This window comes from Embiotoca jacksoni, unplaced genomic scaffold (genome assembly GCF_022577435.1).
Source record: "Embiotoca jacksoni isolate LCO1_2020_lvr unplaced genomic scaffold, fEmbJac1.0.p SCAF_2, whole genome shotgun sequence".
In the NCBI taxonomy this organism is placed as follows: domain Eukaryota; kingdom Metazoa; phylum Chordata; class Actinopteri; family Embiotocidae; genus Embiotoca; species Embiotoca jacksoni.
Genome location: NW_027185340.1, coordinates 4,712,374 through 4,726,897, shown reverse-complemented (window position 1 = coordinate 4,726,897; position 14,524 = coordinate 4,712,374). Strand labels below are relative to the sequence as shown.

General features: G+C 40.5%; 1 protein-coding gene across 1 annotated transcript in view; it reads right to left on the bottom strand.

Moving 5' to 3' along the window:
• The window catches only part of LOC138201025 (beta-galactoside alpha-2,6-sialyltransferase 2-like), a 40,638-nt gene extending 32,232 nt beyond the window's left edge, over positions 1-8,406 (bottom strand). Inside the window, exon 1 of the mRNA XM_069154114.1 lies at positions 8,104-8,406. The gene's annotated coding sequence lies outside the window, so the exon portion shown is untranslated. The remainder of the gene's footprint in view (positions 1-8,103) is intronic.
• Positions 8,407-14,524: the final 6,118 nt, after the last annotated feature.

Genomic DNA, 14,524 nt, shown 5'->3' with positions numbered 1-14,524 from the left:
ACAAACACATACAACGTACATATCTCCAGTGAGTTTATACATTTGCTTGGTTGGTTTCTTGGTCAAGCTCTTTTCTAAAAATAAAAAATCACAATGTTGACATATCCGAGTTCATTTGTTGAATTCCAACTGGTAGAACAGGCATCATCAAAACATCTGATTTTGTTTGGCAGCACAACAAACTTTAACACACTGACATACTAACCCCTTAAAAGTTGTCAGGATGAACTTCTTGGCAAACAGTTGCGTTATTGCACATCCAGGAGACAAAGACCTTTTTCACATTTTAACTTGTCGTTGTAGAAAAAGCACAGGCGTATTAATGACAGCTGCATTCTACTTAGAGGAGGTGCTGCTTTTGTGCTGATTGGTTCACTATCATGGCTTATTGGGACACTTAATGGAGTCACCATTAATACCCCCGTGCTTTACCTACAGTGATTATGGTGAAAGCAAGTATAATAATCACTTCCCTCTTAGCTTTGTTTTCATGTCCACCAACTGAAGGAAATGTCTGGCGCTTTAGCTGCAAGGCAAAAAAATACAGCTCAGGTCATGTCTGAAAATGTGATTAATTAGGGTCATCAGAATAAACACATACAGCACTGTTGAGGGCTATAAAACTGACAAAAGTGAGGGGAAAGATGCTAGAAGGCTACATAGAGCCAAGGAGATCAACACTACGAGAGATCTCTTTCATATTACACGGAGTAATTTCACTTATTAGCAACATATGACTGTTGGTTAGGGCAACTTTAAGTTTGTTTTGAGGAAACCTTTTGATTGAAGCAAGAATTTCCACGGTTAGCTTTATCTTATCTGATGTTTGACAGCAGTGCAGCCTCAAAAGTAACTCAGTGGTTTAACTTAAAAAAAAGAAAATCTGATTTTCAACAAAGAGCATCACTCAATTTTCCATGCCTTTAGGCTACACTGCCTCCATGGAAAATGAGGAAATATGTATATTTATATGTAAAAACTAAGATGTCTGTCTCCCTTTATGGATACATACAGAGACTCATGAAACCAAAAGAAAGATCAAACCATGTCCATCATCCTGTGAAATTATCAAAGAAAAACAAGCAAGACTTCTTTCATCCCGATTCTCTCTTGGTGGTAACAGCATTGGACTCTTGAGGGATGGCTTCATGCTGCTGTAATATCAGGTCCTGCAAGGTCAAACCAGAACGCACTAACTCCATTAAAGACGGATCCCGCTGAGGCAGATTAGGCCTGTCCTTCCCCTTCTATCCTCCTTCAGCTACAGCACTGATTATATCGGCAGAGAAAAAAATGTCTATTTTTGCAAAGGCGTGCTTAGAAACTCATTAATCTTGCTCTGAAGAAGCAGCTACACTCAGTAATGGCCAAGTGGTGCAGGGAGGCGGAAGTCTCTCACACACACCTGTCACTGTCCATCTGTTGTAGAAAACTCACACCGGATTCCTAAACCATAGAGGGAACAAGAGGGTCTGCATGCTGCACCTATGTTCACATGATGAGACTTCATTCTGCAGAGAGGACCGAAGAAACCATAATAACACCTGGACACACGCAAGCATGGACAAAGTCACTGCACTGTCAATTAGCCCCTTTCTATCAGAGCACCATGAGGTGCTCATGCACCTTGTAATCACCAGAGCAGAGGATGTGTTTCATTTGGAAGCAACCCCACTGACACAGAGTAGAGCGAACAAGCCTCTGACTCATTCAAAGTGAATAACGGTCAAGGGAAAGTCATCATCCAGCAGACATTCACTGGCTGTTCGACGTCCAAACAGACGGCACACGTACAAGTTTACAACTAACCGCACTATGCTTAATGCACTTGCCAAGTCAATGTCACAAAAAAGGAAATTACACTAATGTTTAGTTTAAAAAGTGGCCTCCACTTGAAGTAGAAAGGACATCTGATGAAAACACGGGCCCGGGAAGAGTTGAGTCATTGTGACCTTCTAAGCACATCCTCTTCTGATAAATCACACCGGGCAGCGGTTCTTGATGACAGGCTTTCACGGTGCACAGAGCACTCTTCAATACAGGCTGCCAACGGCAAGGTCCTATGAAGGAAATGCAGCTTCACATTATGGCCCATAAATACAGCTGGGAGCGCCGACACCCACAGCGGGCGGCTGTTTGATGGGAAAAAGTAGAGAAAGTCCATTTAAAGCTCATCTCACTCTCCGTTCCCCTTCCTTGTGACGGCTGAAAGGATGTCAACGACGCTCGTACTTCCGGACTGTAAGACTTGTCTCCCTCAAACTCGGTTTGTCTCTGAACTGAGACTCGACTCACCCAAGTTGGCATGGCCTTCTCATTTTTGATGAGGAAACGAGAAACAAAGACAGAAATGACATTTTGGGAACGGCTCCTACTCCAAGAGTAAAAACAACAACAACATTTATCAGTGTAGTCCAGACACAAAGAGAGCAGATTTTACAGCTTTACAGGTTACTACATATGCTCATGCTTCAAAATGATGCCGCGAGGGTTCAATCATATCAGTGCTTTGCACCCAGTCTGTTGCATTTGTGGCAAAAAATGGTGTTTAACTGCCTGGAGAACAAACCCACTAATCTACAACTCAACAGCCATTTTCAGACAGCTTAACCTCACTATAATCTGTCTGAACTCTGGACACTTGCTTCTAAACACAGACTGAGATTAGCAGCATCTGAGGGATTTATAGCACAACTATGAAAGCTATGCTACAATAAGCTGCTCACACATCCCATGTCCCTTTTTAAGAAGACACAACATCAGGAACCCGAGCGGCATATGACAACTCGCACAAAAACTGTGCCCCAAACAATGTTTCCTCTCAGGAAGTTTACAATGTTGTGAAGACGGCTAATTACAATGGACGTCCATGTGTTTCTCATGGAGAGCCCTGTCCCGAGTGCTCGCACACCCGGGCAGGAGTGAGGGGCGCAGCTGGTCTTGATGAATCCAGCGCTCCTGCTTTTGAAGGCTGAGCTCAGATAACTGCTGTTCTGGTCGGTTAGAACGCATCTGAAATTACACCTCCACCTTCCCGGAGCACCCTGCCCATACAGTCACTCCATTCCTCTGTGCTGGATCTCAACATGTACAGTCAGGAACAGATAAAAAGGAAACTCTACCTGAGGCTGTGGCCAACGCTGAAATTATGGGAGCATTTTTAGGATTAACTAATGAAAAGAAGCCGACAGATCGACTCAAAAGTTTAGCCTTTGTTATTTTATAAGTCATAGGATACTCAGCACTAAATTCAGATTCACAGAAAATCCAAATTTTTATGTTTGAAGTGTCTGAAATTGTTATTTATACAATAACTGGATCAAACAACGACGTGAAAGTGATTGCTCACAGTGATCTGCAACGTTCAGTTTTACAGGGCTTTAGAGTGAGTTTTATTCATTCAAACTTTATTGATACTCGAGAAATCATTTATCCTGCAACTTTACCGTTTTGGTTCACTTACCGCTTTCATTCAGCTGATTTTGACCACAGGCGGTAAAAAGAAGCCCAAACAACCCACCGTAGTCTACAAGATCAGCACAGTAAGAGACTAAAGGCGCCTCTACACTGATTGATTTCGGGCTGTCTGAGATGGAAGTTTACAATCATGAAAGAAAGGTGCTAAAAATCTGTGGTTGTAACTCAAAAACAGTGAAACATGCGTAACTGTGATACTCCACCGATGGCCGACTTGGTGCTTTGATGATCAAAGAAATTTAAGAACAAGTTCTGGCAGTGGGACTGAAGCTACAACCCACATGTACGAACCAGATCAAACATAAAGTGACACAAGAAAACAGTCAGAATGATGTATAAGTGCAAGGTGATGAGGTCCCTCAGCTCATATTCTTTTTTTATATTTACGTCATAGCGATACGATTCACCATGTCTTTATCGCACAATCTTACGCAGGTGCGTCACAGAAATACGTTTTGTGAAACTGTCTTGGTTCTCAAAAACACTGTGGATTTTTAATTGTTTACATGCAAAGACTTGCGACAGACAGAGGTTAATTTTGTGTTGCTTTTAAACTCCCAACCACTAGTTGGCAGTGTTGTCATCCATCTTCAGTCATTTGACTTGTCCATTCCAACAGAACAACATAAACTGAGACAGGAAGTAGCTGTACCACGACACTTCCTAAAAAAAATATATATATATATATATATATGTTTGTTTTTGTTTTTTTTGCAATTTATCACAATATAGTCTAACTGCTGTATAGACAGATTCTTGCCAACACAGTCCTACAGTCTGCCGTGCCTATGGCTTTGTTCAGACTGAAGGAAAATCAGATTTGTTTAAGAAAGGACAGACTGTTCGCACTATTATTTGAAAGTGAGTCCATCAGATTTGCCTCGTCATACGTCATCAACCTATTTGCATGGGTTGCCGTAGTAACGACGTACACATCACTGTTGTCTGGGCTTTCCAACACAGAAATAAAGCCAGTAGATTATTTATTTGGGCGTCTGTCAACATACCGTTGTTCTTCTCCTCCATAGCAACAAAATCTACACCCTCTAATCCGCTCTGTTAGTGGTAGCATGAACTCTGCTCACTCCGTCACATTGTGAACGACTTGAGAAATCGGATCAGAGCAACCGGACCAAGACATGTGTGTAGAAATCTGTTTGGAATCCTATTTCAAAAATCTGGTTTGCAAACATTTTTATTTTTCGTGTATTTTTACTGTCCAGACTTTCAAAAATTCATCCGAACACAATCTGGATATGACAAAAAAACAGATTTGGACTGACAGTCTGACATAGTTGACACCAAGATTTCAATCAGACCTATCTCACACAATGTGACACACAATAAACCTACAGGATTGCTCTTGTTGTCACACAGTGTAAATAAAGACACCGTAACTTGTAAACACAGTGGATCATTTAGGAGCTAAACAGGCAGATATTTCCAGAAGTTGGTAGAGACCAAAAACTGAGATAAATTCTCACCAAGTGACGATAAAAATGTCTCCAAATGAATTGCTCCAAAACGTCCGGATGAGTAAATTGGCAACTGTTTGCTAACAAGGACTCCAAATCAACTTTAAAGGAGAGGAACACAAACTGCTGATGTAATACAAACTCTTTTAAACCAATAATAACGGACTGAAAAAAAAAAAATCATTCAATTCAAAAAACTAATTTTAAGGTGGCCATTTTTCACCTCACTGTGACAATCTGCGGTATCATTTTATACTTAAATCAATGTGACTTTGTTCTGAGCGGCTTCAAGGCCGCAGTGGTGCAATATTAAAAAGGTGCTTCACTGCACTGCTGGCGAACAGATCGACTGCTGCACATCTGTCTCTCAGAGACAACAAGCCTGTATCTCTTTACAGTGTGATGCAGACACAAGAAATACATCCCTGAAGCTTAACCACTACTTTTTCTGACCATTTTCTATTTTCCCTCCAAATGCTGTGATGTCAATCGGTCACTCGCACACAGACACCCTGAACACTAACATGGCACCACTGTTTAACATTAGTTTAATGATGTGTTGAGTATAACTTACTGAGGTTGATGTTAAACACTATCTGATCAAGAATGTCTCTTCACCACACTCTTCCACATGAATCACTTCCCCTCTCAGCCTTCCTCTCATCTGATGCTAATGAGAGTAGTCAATCTTTGAGTTTAACTCTGTTATTGGGTCATCACTGACTGCAATTATGCATTTTATTAACTAGTGTTTTTAGAGCAGCATTTTCTCACTGCTGTTCTGTGACTTAAAAAAAAAAAAAACACAAATCAACCTCAAAATATCCCTTTCTAAAACTGAGGTGTTTGTTTGCAGTGTGAATGACAATTCTCACACTGTTTTCTCACAACTGTTACACCCTGATCGTTGCTTTAATTTATCCTTGTTTACCCCTTCTCAGCCGGCTGCAGCCGCGTGTCCACATGCGCCGCTGTGTGTGTCAATTCCACAATAATCAGAGGTTAGAAGGGAGCAGAACAACTGAAGAAGAGTTATCTTATCAAGCGCAATGCTCACTATGCCGAAAAGCAATATGAATTACTTGCTGATTTCTGGACAACGTTTGGATCCTGAATGGGCTGCAGTCTTTTCTTTCATTGTGCATTTCTTCTGTTCATATAACTTTAGGGAATAATGGGTTTTGTCTGCTATATCGTGTTATTTTCTAATATATAAAGATGTTTTGTGTTCCAAAAAAAATGTCAGTGGGCAGACAATCTCTCTTCCTCTTTTATTCCTGTATCCTTGTGTCACAATGCTGCAAACTACCAACCTGCCAGGCAGAAATGTGGCTGGTGAAGAACTACAAAAAAAAAAAAAAACAGCACACATCTGTGTGGAAAATGGCTTCAGGTCTGCAACACTGTGGTCTGCCATGGTAGAATAATCGAGGAACGTTGTTAGCGTGTTCCAATAAAAGCAGTTTTCCTGCACACCTGTACTCGGTCTGTAGACGCAGAGGGAGGGCGGCCCATTTCACACAATAAATATCCAGCTGCAGAGACAAAGAGGTGCTAGCCAGTGCGAAACAGTAATCAGACAGTTGCGTGTGAGAGCATTCAAGCAGACATCACAATCCTTTCAGTGGTGAATATATGATTTTATCAGGTGCCCAATAGCACATTCATAATGCGTAGCTTGAGGGGGGTAGCAACATTTTTAGTTCACATATAAAAAACACTGTCCACTCAATTCAACTTTTGTCCTTGTCATAACCTCTCCGAAAATTTTGAAAACCGAAGTGCATATAATTATTCAGGAGCCGCACACAAACACAAACAAAATAAAACTTTTCTGACGCAATGTCACTACAACCTGGAGAGAAGCTTTGAATTTTCTCCCCCGTGTTGTTTATGCTGCACAGAGAGGGAAACACAAAGAACAGACTGGTGCCTTTGATTCCAGTGGACTACAGTGAAGTGTGTGTGTGTGTGTGTGTGTGTGTGTGTGTGTGTGTGTGTATTCTTTTTGCAATGACTTTCAGACTAATCCTTAGGTCTGCTGCTGATCTTGAAGGTAATGGTGTGTTTCAGTGCCATTCAGAGAAGCCCTGGCAGCAAAGACTGATAAACTTTCCACTTCCTGATATCAGACAAGTCAAAGCACTTGAAAGAAGAACCCACCCTACACATAAAAACAAAAAGCTCAATTGCTGTTGACACTTGGGTGATTTCCTCTGCTTTCAAATGCATTTGCTGCTCTCAATCATGTGAAGGCGATTAGGAACACAGCACGTGTTTGTTTCATTTAAAGTACTTGGGGCCTGAAAACAGAGATGTTATCTGCTTGTTGCTAATTAAATTGTGGCAAACAAACGCCTGCCACAGTTGTGAGTCTGGACGGCCTGTGAAAGTGTATTGATGGCGGAAGAAGCACATTTGAAAAAGAAGCTTGTCAAGCACTACAACACTGCTGCTTAAATTAACTTCTTCAGGGGAACAGGAGCAGGTAGTTTCGAGCATAAGTGAAACTGCAATTTCCCTTATATGTACAATATAACATTATGGGAATACACATGGTGTCTCTAATAATCAGTCGGTTAAAAAGGACACGTTACAATGTCATTGTATGATTTCGTCTTCCACGGGGTGTCCTGTTGTGCGTGGAGCTCCACACCATGTGCATCAAGAGGTTTCATTATAACGGAGTGCCAGGGGAACAATAAACCTCTGCAGCTTCTCAAGTTGTGGAGCAATGTGCAGGCCTGGCTTCACACCGAGCTGTGAATGAACTCAGTATCTTTATTGTGCAGAAAAAACATAATCAATGAGGAGCGTCACTGATTGATTAACCGTGAACTCCGCTGCGTCTGTCAACGGTCCTGATAATTAAACCCGTTTTTTTTGTTGTTTTTTTTTCTTTAAAGAGCCGCGTGGTGACTGAATGAGCTGCAGTTTAAATGAGCGTCCTCCGGTGATTACCCGGTGAAGTAGCGGATGCAAAGCGGTTCATGCTACATGTTCATGTTTGATCTAGTCTAATCCTGAATATTGAATCGTTTGAAACCAAACATCGTGCCTGCACATCCTCCCCTAGTGCTGCTCCACGTCCTGCACAAAGCGCTCTGAATTTGCAAATGCAGATCTGAATGGAAAGCGAACAAAGCCTTACCTAAATAATGTGTCGGTCCTCTCTGGATGATGATGATGATGATGATACTGCTGCTGCTGCTGTCCGGCGGTTCATTTTCCTCCCGTCCGCCTTGTTGCACAGCGAGCATGCGGCTCGCTTTGGCTCGCTTCTGTTCCCTGTGAAGATATCCACTACTACGCTGAGCGGAGCAGAGCGAAGCGGAGGGGCTGTGTTGTCTGTCACATTGTTGCTGGCCTTTTTTTTTTCTTTTCCCCGCAACCACATCCGATGTTTGAAGGGCGGAGTCAGTGAAGGTTGATTTTTTTTTTTTTTTTTTTTTTTTTTCTTGTGAGGCACCGAGGAGGCATGTTGGCCAGGAGAGAAGGGTGGAGGAAAGGAGGGAAGGAAGAAAGGGAAGGAGGAGGGAAACCCATCTTGACCATGAATTTGAGAGATTCAAGAAACTGAACTGTATTCAGTGGAAAGTAACTAAGTAGCGACATTTACTGAAGTGCTAAGTTCAATTTAGATGTGCTTTACTTGACTACTTCCATCTGATCATACTTTATACTTCAGCTCCACAACATTTAGGAGGGAAATGTTGTACTTTCTTCTCCACTAGTTATTTTTCAGATCAGTATTTTATATCCTACCTGAATTATGTGATCAGTTTCTATATATTCAATGAGGAACATAAACTAGAGGCTTCGTGTTGAAATGTCAATGATGTAGGCTAATATTCCAGTAATTTACATGAGACACCTATTTCCTAACAAAATGGGCCATCTGGCATAATAAGTCATTTTAATTTTGATACTTTAAGTAAATTTTGCAAACACTAACTTAAATAAGATTTTGAATGCATGACTTTTACTTGTAATTCAGTATTTATTTTTTTATCGTGGTATTTCTACTTTTCCTTAAATAAAAGATCTCACCCTCCACTAGTACCTGTATCTTATGCAGCAAGAAAATGTATATTTATATATTATATATATTCATGTATATATTATATTTATTTATTTATAAATCCTAAACTGACGAGTTAAAGGACATTTGGGCAAATTTGCTATCTTAGAAGTCACGTGGCAGGATGATACCACTCTCATCAGTTCAGTAAATATAAAGTCACAGCCAGTAAATTTAGAAAAGTCATTGCCTTCCTGATTTCACTGCCTGCTTGTGAATGAACCCAGACAGGATGTAGTCTGACTCAGGACCTCCCATAAAACCCTTTTTAAACTTCCACCTTAAAACATTTTTGTCAACAGCTGCAAAACTGAAAGACCAAACTGAATCATCTCGGGCTCTATGATTAAGAGACACTTTAGAGAATTAAGAAATAAGTCTCCTTATTGTTGGCCTCTCTCTCGTGAATTTTCCATGTCCATAAACCTTTGAAAAATGATGCCAGTTTGGTTTTTATAACACTGTCTAAGGACACGGACCTTCAGTTAAGGAAAGAAAGAAGTGAACCTGCTTTATTTATCCAGTGCCTTAAACCAGTTATTCAGTCTTTTCGGCTCCTTTCCATTTCCATTTTCCATTTCCATTTCATTTAGCTGACGCTTTTATCCAAAGCGACTTACAACACACCGATGGTACACCATCGGGAGCAATTTTTTTAGGGTTCAGTGTCTTGCTCAAGGACACTTAGGCATGTGGACAGGAGGAGCTGTGATCGAACCCCCAACATCGTTGGTTTTACCTCCCAGTAAAGCATCATTCTGTGATCCCACATCTCAGGTTACATATTGTTGCCTTTGTCTTTATAAGCGGTGCAGTTCTCAGTCTGTTTCTTTCAAGTGATTGAAGGAGCGTTCAACAAAAAGACACATTCTGCTATTAATGAGTTACAACTATTTGCGTGTTGTTGTTTTTTCATATTGCATCAGTCGTGCTGCAACCTCTCTGATTCATCTTGTGACCTCTTGGAGTTGACCTTTGACCCCCAGCTGGTGAAGAAGCACCGCTTTAAACAATTGATCCGGAGTGCTTTGTTGGATGGTGATGGACAAAAATAGAAATAGTGAATCTGAACATTACTCACAGCACACCCACTGTCACACTCCCAACATGCAGGGAAATCAAATTAAAACAAATCTGGTGCTGGATGTTTGTTTCATGTTGTTTCTTAAGTCATGAGCGAGATAATTATCAAACATCAGGAGGGAGTTACATAACAGTTGCAGCGCAGCTACTGTAAAACTGAAACCGAGACTGAGTCTCTGAGGACCTCAGGTGTCTTTACAGGATGATGTGGGTACATAAAAACTTTACAGCTTTTAGACTGCGGCGTCTCTGACAAGAAGAACAGGGTGGTTAGTACAGTCACTGTGGTCTTGTTAAATACTCCAGTATTTTGAGCCAAGTAACCAGAGTATTTTTATAGTAATATATAAGAGGACGTAAATGGCTTTCACCACACCAGAAACTGAAAGGAGATATGGTTGTTTTGAATGAAATAAGGAAGGATTTGTGTATATATGTTGATTTCATATTTCATGTTTTAAATTTCTGGTCGGTCTTCTGTTTATAAGATTTCCAGTAGGGTCAGACAGAGTTTATTAGATGTAGATATACTTCAGTTTTGTTATTTTCTTTTCTAACAAATCACTCAATTATGTGCTTTTGCACTAACTCCTCTCACTATTGGGTCCAGAAGCTTTAAGTATACACTTAAAGACTAATATTTGAATCCCAAGTTTAAAAAATTCTTAACCTAAATTTTTGTATTGAATCACCACAACTAAACAAACATATGACAATATGATATGATCAATTCTGTATCTTTGAAACAGATTTTTGATTCAATACTGAGCTGCACGTGTCTTATCAGTTGCTTTGTCTAAAGTCACGGATGTACTTAAGAGTCAACATTTGGTTGTTATAAGCAGTCAGGCCTCGTATGAATGTACACAACACTGGGATGATTTCTGATCTCAGAATTTTGCTGTGCAGTGTTGGAAGGAAGATTATTTTCTTGTGCCTTCCAAAACAAAACAAAAAAATCACTGTTGAAAAATAAATATGTTTTAGGATTTGACAATGATTTGGTTCATATGTAATTACAAAAATGACTGAATAAAGTTTAGAGAAAGGGTTAAAATGACGATTGCGGGACCGTCATTGTCGTTGAGTTTAGCGAACATTCATGTTCCCACTTAAAAAGAAAATATGCGACTCGAGCCGAGACCCACTGTGGCTTTGTGTGACTCTGAGCAGTGCAAAACATAGAAAACAGTGCAAAATATGCCAAAAAAACCCCCAAAACAACAGTGTTATGTTGAGTATACTTTTGTCGCAGAGCAGCTACACTCAGATATGGAGCGATAGTTTGTATTTTGCATCATTATGCAATGCCGAGATGAGCCAGTGTGATGCAGGTTGTACATTTGTGTGCTGCTCTCTTAAGTGCCTCATCAGTAAATGTCAAACGTTCAAATAGATCCGCCATCTAGATTTATTTATTCATTTGTGCTCCATCAGATGCAGGCGCTACGGCTGCATGCTGCAATTACTGCTGCACGGCCGAATGTGCCAATGAATAATAAATCACAGCACAAAGAGATCTAACTAGCTGTCGCTGAACCATAACACCAACTGGAAAGTAACCCCATGTTTACTGAAGGAACATCCTCTTTACCCACTGAAATTATGTTCGGATGGACTCTCAGAATACAAAGGGGCATTTATACTGGTGGAAAAGCTGCTAACTTTTCCCCTCAAATAACAGCATGCACACAAGGATCCAGATACACATATGGATCAGGGAGTTGGCACAGATCACCGAAATGTTGCCTCAAAATAAAGCAACCAGAGGCATTGGCTCCATTGCACACACTGTTCTCTTCAAAGTGAAGCTCAATAGCGGGGCGTTTGGAAGCAGATGACTCACATGAACTCTGGTGTACTCAAAGACTGTGACTGAAAAATGGAGAGTGTGAGGGGGCTGGGGAAGTGTGTTCCTGGCCCAGAGCAGTGTGTTAAGACCCCTGTACTGAAATGTCTCCTACAGTCATCCCAGCAGCCACGCAGCAGGTCAGCAGCTCTCTGTTGCACACCTGACTCAGGTGCTTATCCTCCTCCTCCAGGTGCGTGTCAATCAGCAACACTTTATTATTCTGCAGCCTTTGTGGAGGACAACCAAAAAGGAATGAGGGAGGGAGGTGTGTAACCAGGTGGGCACATGTGCATCATGACTGAAAAAGCAAACAGATGTGTCCATGAAAGTGTATCTTGCACCTTTATTTTTTATTTTTAGCACAGCAGAATCCTCCAAGTTCATGATTCGTGTATAAAACATGGAAGTAAAGGAACAGAGCTGTGAGCCACTTGCCAAGTTCAGTCGTAGATAGAGTGTAAGAAAAAATGTAAGACCAGACGGATCATTTAGTTTTGACGTTAACCCTGTTTGAATGCTTAAAAAACTATTTTAACAAGAAGGTTAAGGTTATGCCTGTTAGTTTCATTTTAGTCTCAACTTTTTACCACAGAAAGTTGTTGAGTATAAGATCGAGGTGGTGGAGTTTGCCAAACGTCATCATCCCTCATTTGGACGATTGAAACTGCCAAAATCAAATATTATATAAAGAAGCGAATAAATGACTAAATAAATTAATTCATAGGCAATTAAATGCACCAAAAAAATGTTTTCAAAGAAATGTAGGTAATATTCAAATGATCAAATGTGACAAAATTTTGTATTTCTGTTTTAATCTCGTGTATTTATTCCCTTATGGGTAAGTTAATACCATGTATGTATGCACAATATCTACATATTTATATCTTCCTTATCCTCCACATTTGATTGGAGCAGTTTTGGTTTTCTTCAGGGTTGGTGTATAAACCTCCGCTGGACCAGGACACCAACTCATTCTCACTCCCACAACATAAAATACGTCTGTTTTATTAAAGCCGTTCCTGTCTAATATACTGTATGCACAAGGTCTCTTACATTTAGGAACCAAAAACCATGTAGGATTAGGAAAAGATCATGGTTTGGGTTAAAAAAGTACTTTTACAGGACAAACAGTGCGTACGTCTTGAAGTTACTTAATGTATGTTACGCAAGTTGAATATGTAATGTTACTTAAAAGAAATCCATGTTGACTTTTCCTTTGTCATGGACTCCAACACCTGTCTCTCAATGGAAAGTCTTGGAATCGTTCCATCCAATCAGCCATGACTTCCTTATAACATGGACTTTACAGCTCTTTGTCACGTGACCGTCCTCAACAAGGTTAATAATGGTGATAAGATAGAAGGTACCTTGTGCGTATGATTCAGACAACAAAGGGCACCGTGTGTACATCTCTCTGACATCAACAGCTTCCACAAAACAAAAGTATTTGAGGCTCTGGAAATGAAAACGGGCTTCCCACACAGTGGAGGTGTTGCACCCGAACAAAACCATTTTCCCCACAAAATAATTCAGAAAGCTCGTAAGATTTTTATAGGTTTCCGTAGCTGGGCATGCTAACATGTAGATCTTACATGAGAGTAGACAAACACACTATTTCTTGTTCCTTACACCTTTGATGATGTTTTAAAAGGATACAAAAAAAAGAGACAAAAATCTCCAAACTGAATATAGAAAGCAGCCTTCTTAGTGCTACTATTGTGCACAGATCCCTAAAGTCTCCCGTTTATGTAAAAAAAAAAAAAAAAAAAAAAAAAAAAACTCTTTTTGCAGGCTATGATGCTAAAAAAGGTTTGATAAAGTGAGCACTGACATCCCTCCTGCTGTTTCCTATGCACATGTACTGTGGGCTTTTTGTATGCGCCAGCAGCCCTGCTCTTATCATTTCTACCTGTATAATCATCACTGAGACTCATAGCTCTGATTGAGATGAATCACAGTGCAGTCAAAGCTTTCAGCCACCGCTAAATTCATATCTGAACATCTGGCCGTCTCTCTAATCTACGCCACTTTGTTGTTCTTTTCAACTAATTGTGGGCATTAGAAACCTGCAGGAGCGTGACGGTTTCCATGGTGACACACTGATGTGCTCGGGTGTTGTAAGGATTCAATATCCCGGTCATTTTGTGCCATTTGTTTCCCCTGAACGCAATATCGCAACCAATTTGGAAATTCTGTGCGTCAACGTATAACGAAAGCAGAGTTAATGGTCTCGTTCACGTTAACAAAACGCTGGAGGAGAAGCTTGACGAGGGGTTGACAGATTGAGGGATGACACCATTTTATTTAGGTCCATAGTCAGTCCTTATATAGTGTGTTCAGTAAACAGAAAACGATGTCGTGAAAAAACAACAAGAGGGTAACTTGGCCCTGAACACGCTGTGAACAAAGACAATTATATCTGGTGGCTACAGGCCATTTGATGGGTCTGATGAGCTCTTCTCTGCAGAGTGCAAACATAGGAAAGAAAAGCTCTGCTGGTAATGCATGTGAATGTGAGTCTGGAAATATGATTACAACACTCTGAATTTTATGTAT